Here is a 9925-nt window from a genome sequence, read left to right as displayed (position 1 = left end):
GGACTTCTGTGTTTATACATGATACATCCGTGCCATGGCAGACACCATGCTATCAGGCATAACTGGTCTTCCATCCCGATAAACCCACACATGATCTGTTTCCCGTGGTGCACATCCTGCTTTTACCCACTGTCTCATTTCCTCATCTCCTGCTTCTTCCTGCAACTGCCTTACTTCCTCCCATGTATTCACAGTGTTAGTAAACAACAAGGGACATTAATTCATTTCTCTTTCTCTTCCCCTATTTATGGAATTTCGATTTTGTGCGCAATATTGAGCCATATCGTTGGCAAACTGATTGCCAGCTGATACATAGTTGTTGGACTTTGTGTGGGCTGCACACTTCACAACAGCTAACTGCTTAGGCAGCTGTATTACCTCAAGCAATTTTCCAACCACTTCAGCATTCCTTATAGGAGTTCCACTTGATGTTAAAAATCCTCTTTGGGACCAAATTTGGCCAAAATTCTGCACTACACTGAAGCCATATTGACTATCGGTTATCACAGTCACTCTCACATTCTTTCCCAACTTACATGCTCTTGTTAAAGCAAATAGTTCAGCAACTTGGGCTGATTTTACTCCTTTCAGACACGATGCTTCCAATACAGCTGCTACTGTGCATACTGCATGTGCTGCACTCAGAATTCCCTCATCTGTTCTCAAGCATGATCCATCCACAAACATCACATAGTCACTTTCTGTCAAAGGTACATCTTTTATATCAGGTCGTGGTTTGGTACAGAAGTCGAGCACTTCCAAACAGTCATGATCCACATCATCTCTGACTTCCACATTCTCAGCATCAGGTAATAACGTTGAAGGATTCACATTCAGACATCTTACAAGGCTCACATTTGTTGCACCTAGGATAACCTTCTCCTATTTAGTCAGACGACTGTGCGTCATGAAATGGGTGCGGCTCCTTGTTAAAAGGATCACCACATTGTGTGGTACAAACACTCTCACAGGATATTCCATCACAATTCCTTGACTTTGTTCCAAACTCTTGCAAGTGGCTGCTACAGCTTTCAAACAACCTGGCAATGCTACAGCTACAGGGTCTAATATAGCGGAGAAATATACAACTGGCCTCCTTAGCTTTCCATGTTTCTGTATTAATACAGAAAGTGCACATCCATTTCTTTCGCTGCAATAGAGTTCAAATTCTTTTTCATAATCAGGCATACCAAGTGCTGGTGCTTCACACAAACTGTCTCTCAATTGTTTAAAAGCCGTTAATTCCTCTTTATTTAATTCAATTGGATCTTTTACATCGCTTTTCGTCAAGCATACCAAAGGCTTTGCAATCAGGGAAAAGTTACTTATCCACTGACGACAATATCCAACCAGTCCAAGAAACATTCTTACTTATCTTTGGGTAATTGGGGCTCTCATTCCTTTTATTATCTTGATTCTGTCTGCAGTTACTTTTCTCAGTCCCTTTTCAAATTTGTGGCCTAAATATTGTACTTCTTTCTGACAGAATTGCAATTTCGATGGGGATACTTTAAGTCCTCCACCTGCCAAATGATTCAGCAGTGCAATGGTATCCACTACACAAGCTTCTCGAGTTCTTGATGCCACAAGCAGATCATCTATATATTGTACCAGAGGTGAACTTTCAGGCATTTTAAAATCTTCTAGAGACTTTTTCAATATCTGATTAAATATTGAGGGACTCTCTGTGTACCCCTGTGGGATTCGGCACCATGCCAAGATACGTTCGCCAAACCGGAACGCAAAAATGTGTTGACTGTCAGGATGCAATGGGATAGAAAAGAAAGCATGACACAGGTCAATTACTGTATACCATTCTGCATCATGGGGAATTTGATACAAAATCACTGATGGATTTGGTACAATGGGACAACATGACACAACAATTTTGTTTATTTTTCTCAGGTCTTGCACTATTCTAAATGTTCCATTAGGCTTTTTCAGGCCCATAATTGGTGAATTACATGGACTGCTCATTATTTCTCTCAGAATACCTTGCTTGATCATTCTATCTATTATAGGAGTAACTCCTGCAATTATCTCGGGTGTCAATTTGTACTGTGGAATATTTGGGTAACTTAGTCCTTCTTTTACAGCAACTTTTACGGGATCTACATTTTTCATTAATCCCACATCTTCTCCTGTGAAATCCCATACCTCCGCCTCTACTGTCTTTTTCAATTCTTGAGGCAGCTCTTCAGGGTTAAATACAGCAAATGCCTCAGTAATCTCAGGTTCCATATTAGCCATAGTCATTCATTTTATACAATACATCTTCATCTGGAGTCTCAAATGCTATACCATCGGGAGTACAAAATATGGTGCAATTCATCTTGCACAGCAAATCTCTCCCTAGTAAATTTACAGGGCTTGAACCGCACACAACAAAGCGGTGCATTTCAGAAAATTTCCCTATGTTAACCTTTACTGGATCAGTGAGATACGTTTTTATCTGTCTGTTGGATACTCCAACTACTTGGATTGTTTCGTCCGAGAGAGGAAGATTTTTAACATCAGCTGAACTAACAGTTGAACGAGTAGCACCAGTATCTACTAGGAAAGTAATGTTTTCGTCATTTACCTTTCCGTCCACAAATGGGCCTGTCTGGTCTACTTCTATAGTTGCGCCAAGTACGCACTCCTCTTCCTCCCCTCGGCACCGTCAATAACCTTCTTCTGACTCACTCTCATTGCGTTGTAGCCAATACTGCGAAACAGCACTAGCGCGCGGCAGCTTAGTTACCTGTTCTTCGTTGTAGAATCCTGTCTCATTACTGTATTTCTGATGATTTACACTCTGTGGAAAAGGCAGTTTTGGGGCCTGATTCTGTTGGGGAAAAACCTGCTGCTGTTGCTGCGGTTGACAACTCACCTCTTTCTGCACCTGTGAATTCAATGATGCATTATCACCATTAGCACTTGGGGGAAATTTACACTCGGATTTCCAATGCTCCATTCTTCCGCAATTATGACATGGCCATTGCTTTTTTGCTTCATCTATATTAAATTGCCCTTTCCCTTTTCCAATAATACATTTTTGCTTCATACCCGTACCAGTCGCTTTTTCAATCAATTGAGCATCCTGTCTTTCTGCCACTTTTACTTGAGCCCACATGGCTTTTTCTTTTAATTTACGCTGCTTTGCCTCAATTTCATCACTAAAATACTTTGCATGTCTTAGCACTTCATCTATCTTTTTATTTTGCCAATCCACTGTATGCTGTTTAATCATTTCACTTACTTCAGGTCACAACCCATACACAAATCGATATACAAAATGACTCAAATCTTTTTCACTCAAGTTTTCATCACCACTATACTTTTTAAAGGCGAGGATCAATCTTTCATAGTAGGCATGTACCGATTCTATCAATTTTGACCCAATCAGTTTCTATAGGAGGTACTTTAGTTTTCAGAAAAGTAATTACTTGTTCATATTTTCTCATTACTTCTGGATCAGGGGCACCTGTTTTTGGATCTCTAGGGTATTCTTGTGTAGGCCAGTTAATCATTACCTTGCATTCTGTCCATAAATCTGCAGGTACTATTATATCAAAAAGACTGTTCAAACCAATCCATAAAACGTTTGATAATTTCACGAACCTGTCTACCTGCCTGTACCACTCAACTGGCTTGTCGCGCAGTCGGGGAAAATCATTGGTAAATGACAAAATATCTTGTCTAGTCCAGGGGACATGCACATAGCCTCCACCTGGAATCTCTCATATGGGACATTCAGTTACTACCTTTTCCTTTTCTCTTACTGGGTAAGCTGCAAGCGTTTTATCTGTTGCATCGTCTCGTTTTCGAAAACCATCTACTCATCCATTTGTCTACATCGCCCCATTTTCTCAGTAAAATGATTAAATCTTTAATCTGAATCATTCGTCCTGTCGTATTTAAATTTTCAATGTCCTTTTCAGAAAAATCTACTCTATATGGTTTTTGTAATGACTTTACCTTTTCAAAATCAATACCCATTTCATTTGCCACTTCTTCTAGTCTTTCATGTAAATTTCTGGCTCTCCATGTTATGCTTTTGCATAGAAACATTAATTCTTTATCCTGATAGCTCTTTAATTTTTCTGTTGGAATAGTCCCTACTATTAATTCTTCTAATACCATTTTTAATTTGGACACATCTAAAGGTTTAGGCTCAGCATCTTTTTGTTATAAACTTCTTAGCCATTCACTTAATTCATCAGAAGTAGGACCTACAGGAATCATTTCATTTCGTGTCTGTTCTAATCCTTTTGGTGATCCTGGTACTGACTCTGCCATCATTATTGCTCTATTTACTAAACTCTGATTTACTCTCAAATTTTTAGGAGTACTTTGTTCAGAAATTCCTACCGTTTGTCCCCACAAATTTTCTCTTGTATCTCGTCTTTGTATTTCGTTTTCTCTGTTACTGTTATAAGGAATTGTCGGACAAGGCTCACTATTCTTCTGTTTATCAAAAATCGGCATTACAGGTCCTATTGTTACAGGAACAGTTACTGCTTCCATATTTTTAGCTAATTCTGTAATCTTCTCAGTCAATTCTAAAGTAGTTCTAGCTAATTCAGCTGAATTTTCATTAGCCATTTTACTAACTTGAGTATTTTCTGTTTCTCTAAAAGGAGTATTTCTTCCTGCCTCATGTGGTACTGTTTCAAATTTTTTATTCTGTGGTGATTCTTTTACTGGGGCACTCGGTGTCAATGTGGAATTTGGTTGATACGGGGGTGGATTTTTATAAAACATGTCTTCCAGCACATCATCCTCCAACTCATGCACACCATACTTATAACTTTCTGATCCTGTATTATTTCTCTTTTCCGTACATTTTCTACTAGTGGTTTTTCAACATTTCTCATAGGAAACAACCCATCAGTCATATTTGCACTTCGCCATCTCTTCATTCTATCATCATGATTCTCTTGTCCATATGATCTACCAAACATATATCTATACCTTCCGCCACTTCGTTGCATTTCTCTGTCATACATCTCTTCTTGTAACACACCAAAAACTTTGAAAAGGGGGTCCAAGCGTATGAATATTTAAAGACCTGCAAGAAGTTATACCCCTATGAACAACTGTAAACACTAAGAACTTCTCGGGTCCGTTGTAGTACAAAATTAACCGCAATTTTGTACCACAACGGAGTACCGACGGAGAGAACGGGGCTCCCTTCCCTGAGTTGTAACCAGGTTGAGGTGGGCTCACTTGTCCTTTAAATTGGACAAGTTCCAGTGATGCTGAATCTGCTTTTGGATTACTGGTTTTGTATTAAGTATTTTTATACATACCTATTTTTGCACTTCACAGTAGCAGCTTTGTTTATTGGTCCTGAAGAAAGCCAGACATACTTGTTAGATGGTTAATGGCTGAAACATGTCGACCTTTTTCTAAATCTAGCAGTTTTCAATAGTTCCTGCTTTGCACTGCTTTTTAATCCTGCCATTACAGATGAGCTAATAAAGTTCTTTTTCATCTGCACTAGGCAGTTTTAGTTCTATACTATTTTTCACTCACGTATTACGCTGTACCCTTGCATCACCATACTGCTCGTCTTTGGGATTTTAGTATCCATACTTTAGGTACAACTTAAAACATCCCTGAGCTCCCACCTCTCAGAGAGGTGGTTGTAGCCCTCAGTGGGACTAGGTTATCCCACTGAGAGGAGAAAGCCCAAATGATGAAGCATGTCACCTATGGTGAGTGAGGGCATTTGTCCTAAAAAGGGATTCCTTCCCCTATTATGGTTTTGGGAATGAGACTCAGTTTCAACATTAATTTCTTTCTTTATTTTATTGTTTAAAGCCCTTCTAGACCCGAGAAGTTCTTAATGTTTACAGTACATCTCATCTTCCCATTCTGTCAATGCTTCAAACTGTGTAGGTCTAGGTCTCGGTTCTAATTTCATCATTCTTTCTCTCAGATTTCTCAAAACCGCTAAATGAAATGAACCATGTTCTGGAAATGCCAAAACTCCATCATCTTTTGTATACTTTGCCCAATTGTCTAACCAAATACATGTATGATAACCATATTTCGTAATCATAAAAGATGCAGGTGATTTTGCTGGAGGGAGCAATTGTCCCTCTCTAGTCACAATCTGTTTGTCCTTTTTAAATAAGTTATTGATTTTGGACTTTTTCTATTTTTCTGGTGGATCGTAATACATCATTTTCTCTTTTCTGTATCGCTAGATTTCTTCTACGACTATTTTGTTTGTTTTATCCAATCCTAGCACGACTCAAACTAACGCACCAATCCTGAGCGTCTATGTCAGTTTTGCAATTTTCCAATCCCAGCACGACTCTCACTAACGCACCAATCCGGAGGGTCTACGTCACCCTGTAATTCTCCACTCCTAGCGCAGCGCACACTAACGCACCAATCTGGAGCGTCTACGACTCTTACTGACTGTCCAATCCCAGCGCGGTCTTTCTGACGTCAGCTTTTCTAGCTACTCCTGTTTCTGCTGACCCCTCTTTACAAAATTTATCGGCAAACTTTTTAAATTCACTTTTTACTAAAATTCTGTTAGTAACGACATAAAAACGCCACCATTGTCTGTTTCGCTAACAAAAGGATAGTCCTGACCTTTTTCACAAGAATTCCGTCTTTCCCGAGAGCAGCGCTTGCCTCTGCCCTACCACGGAATCGTTACGTCCGTTGATAAAGTAGCACTTCCCTCTACTTCACCCTTCTAGCAAGCATTAGCTAACCGTTTCTCCACTAATAAAACACCTGTTGGAGACCCAATGCTCCTGAGAATTAAAACCAGAGTTTCACAATTAACCTGAATGCTATTTCATTTACACACATTCATATGGAAAATGTAGTTCACTCACACAGAATCCTGTCTTTCCCGAGAGCAGCGCTTACCTCTGCCCTACTACAGAATTATTTCATTTGTTAATAAAGTAGCACTTTCCTCTTCTTTATCCTTCTAACAAGCTTAGAGAATACCTATTACATTTCCAGTGATAAGCGTAATCAGAGTACCTTTTGGACTCCTGGTACTTAAGACAAAAATTTCACAGATGACTTTCGCTACCATACACTTCTCTCATACAGAAAATGTCCCTAATGGCAACACACGATGATGTTACCAAATCGAACACAGACAATGCGTCGTGCAACTTCAATCGTCACACGTTTTCCCCGTGTACCTACAGGGCAACAGCAATCTCGTCTTTCCCGAGAGCAGCGCTTACCTCTGCTCTACTACGGAATCGTTAGAAACTTCCGACTTCCTACATCCCAGAAGTCGTCAAACAACATGGAACGCAACGCGACTCAACATAGACTGTTAATACATAAACCAATACTTATCCACAATCAATAAGCAATAATCAAATCTATAAGCAATAATCACCAAACCAATGCAATAAAACCATAATTCTGCTACCAGGAAAAACTGATCCAGCGCAAGACCAAGGGGGGGCGAAATTTACTAAATCCTCCCTGCGTCGCAGACCCGCCGTCACACTAACTTATTCACACACGCATTCATTGGTGGGGCCCATAACACCAACACTTGCACATTCTCTTTCACAGGTCTGCACACAGGAGGGGGAACGATGCGCTGGACATGTGGGTGGGTGTACCTTATAACCTATAGGGAAAGAAAAGTTATTTTACAAAATATACATTAACATTCGCCACCTATAGATTCCTAATCCTAAACATCAAGGCACTCCGCCCATTTGGTCGATCGGACCAATTAGTTGGATTGGTTGATGGTGATTTAGAACCAGCTAAAACACATTTAAAACTCAGAATCCTTTATTTTCTTTAACGAAGAACCACAAACTCCTAATTTTTGTTAATCAATATTTGTTTATCTAAAATTTCATTGTAATTAATATTAGCATTTGTCTCTTCAAAAGTATAGAATTTCTAGATCAAATTATTTGAATCGCAGAACATCATATTTTCCTATTCTGGCTATCTGGGTTTTCTCTAATTCATTGGCTCTGCATAACCAAATTTCATCGTTAAATTGTCCAAATAAGCAGGCCAAAGCTCGGAGACCGAAAGTCCTTTGCTCAGCACGTTACAGTCCCAAAGATAGTCAAAGGACCAGAAGTCGTGCCAGCATCCGTCATCGCCTGTGGGGTCAAAGAGGGTGTGCACTCATAGTAACCGCCAAATGTTATAGAGTAGCTGCTGCTCCCCCTCCCTATTCTACTTCTCTTTTATAATAAAATTCGGAATAGCATGAAACATTTTTGGGTGGAGAAAGATTTCAATTGGTCAGGGGAAAACGTCCGATTTTTGGACAGTCCAGGTTCACACGGATTTTGCTGATACATTTCCGGTTATGCTCCAATTCTGATTGTTGCAAAGTTTCTAATAAGCGTCTATTGTTCATTTTTACCAGTTCCAAGTTTCCGGGGTCTTTGGCAGTCCACCAATAACCCATCCTTGACAGGAACGGCATGTACAGAGGTCATTAGGATGTTCACTGAGCCATCCGAGTCTGCGCAGTAGTCTTCGCGCTTCACGAGATGGTGGCCACTTCTGAACTCGGCTTCTGCCGCCATATTTCGATAGGCCCAAATGTCAACTTAAGCGTAACAAAAGAGAAATTAAGGGGGCGTGGCCAAGATGGCGGGGTGAGCGGACGCTTCCTCCCGTAGCTCCTCCGGCCCGGCCAAGCTAAAGCCCTTTTCCTATGCTTCTCTCCCCCCGCTGAGGCTCAGCGCGGGAGAGGAGCGTGGCGGAACATCAGGGGCATACACCGGTGCTGTTTTTGTCCAGATCGCCCCGGGGAAACCCCCCCAAAAGTTCGCCCGAGATCCAGGAACGACGGCGGCGAGCCCGAGGGGCGGAGCGTATTGGAGAGCTGTCCGGGCGCCTCGGTTGGGCCTGGTGCTGAAAGTTGCGGCCTGGAGGGGATCTGGCCCGCCGCTCGACGGTGACTGAAGGAGCCTGGCGGGAAGGGGCCCGACGGTGTGGAAGGCTTGGGACGGGTGCCCCGGCACTCGGACTGGCGATGGCGACACCTTGCACTGCGGAAGCCCTGACCCCTAGCCGAGGTGCGGCGGACTCTCTGATGGGGTCGGACCATCTGGCCCCCTGTGCTTGACAATCGGGGGCCGGGGGTGGAACTTATTTTACTGCGGGGTGCCTCGGAGGCCCCGGAGGTGTCGCCGGGCCTAGTCGTTTTGGCTTGCCCCGACCGGCCGCCATTTTGTCCCCGAAGGAGCAGGGGTGGCGGCCTCCGCTGGAGTCCTGGCTGCTGGCTGCGGGCGACCTCCCGCTGTTGCTGGATTGACTACCGGAGGGATGAGCTGTTGGGACCCCCCCTCTGCGGCCCCCTTGGTTGTCTCACGCTAGCTCTTGCGGCTGACGGTGACCGGACTAGGCCGCCATTTTGTCACCTGTGACGCAGCGACCTCACTTGTGGGGGATACCCGGGCTGAGTGCTTGCCGGCGGTTGAGCATCCCTGGGGCGCCTGGCTCAGTGCCTGACTGCGGTGCTGGCGATGTCTGGAAAAGGAGGCCCGAAGAAAGGGGACCGTACTCTGCCGGACATGCTTGGCAGGGCCCAGCACTTGCGGGACAGGACACAGCCCTCACCGGGGCCCTCCCGGGCTCCGGCAGATGTGACTGGAGGGGAGCCACCCGTCACGAGGGCCTTTATGGAGGAACTGTTTAGCTCCCTCAGGGAGGACTTCCAGACACTGAAGCGGGAGGTGGCCAGCGAGGTCCGAGAAGTGCGCAGAGAGGTGGAGGGCCTAGGTGAGCGTGTGGAAGCGGCGGAGACGGAGGGCCAACAGCGAGCGGAGGAGATAGTCCATCTCCAGCAGGACGTTCTTCGCCTCCGGGAACAGTGTGTGGAGCTCCAGGCCCACTCTGAGGACCTTGAGAACAGATCTCGGAGGAACAACATCCGAGTTCGTGGCGTGCCGACTGCGGATGA

This window comes from Triturus cristatus, chromosome 1_2, assembly GCF_964204655.1.
Source record: "Triturus cristatus chromosome 1_2, aTriCri1.1, whole genome shotgun sequence".
Classification (NCBI taxonomy): domain Eukaryota; kingdom Metazoa; phylum Chordata; class Amphibia; order Caudata; family Salamandridae; genus Triturus; species Triturus cristatus.
Note: the sequence above shows the minus strand (reverse complement) of the source record.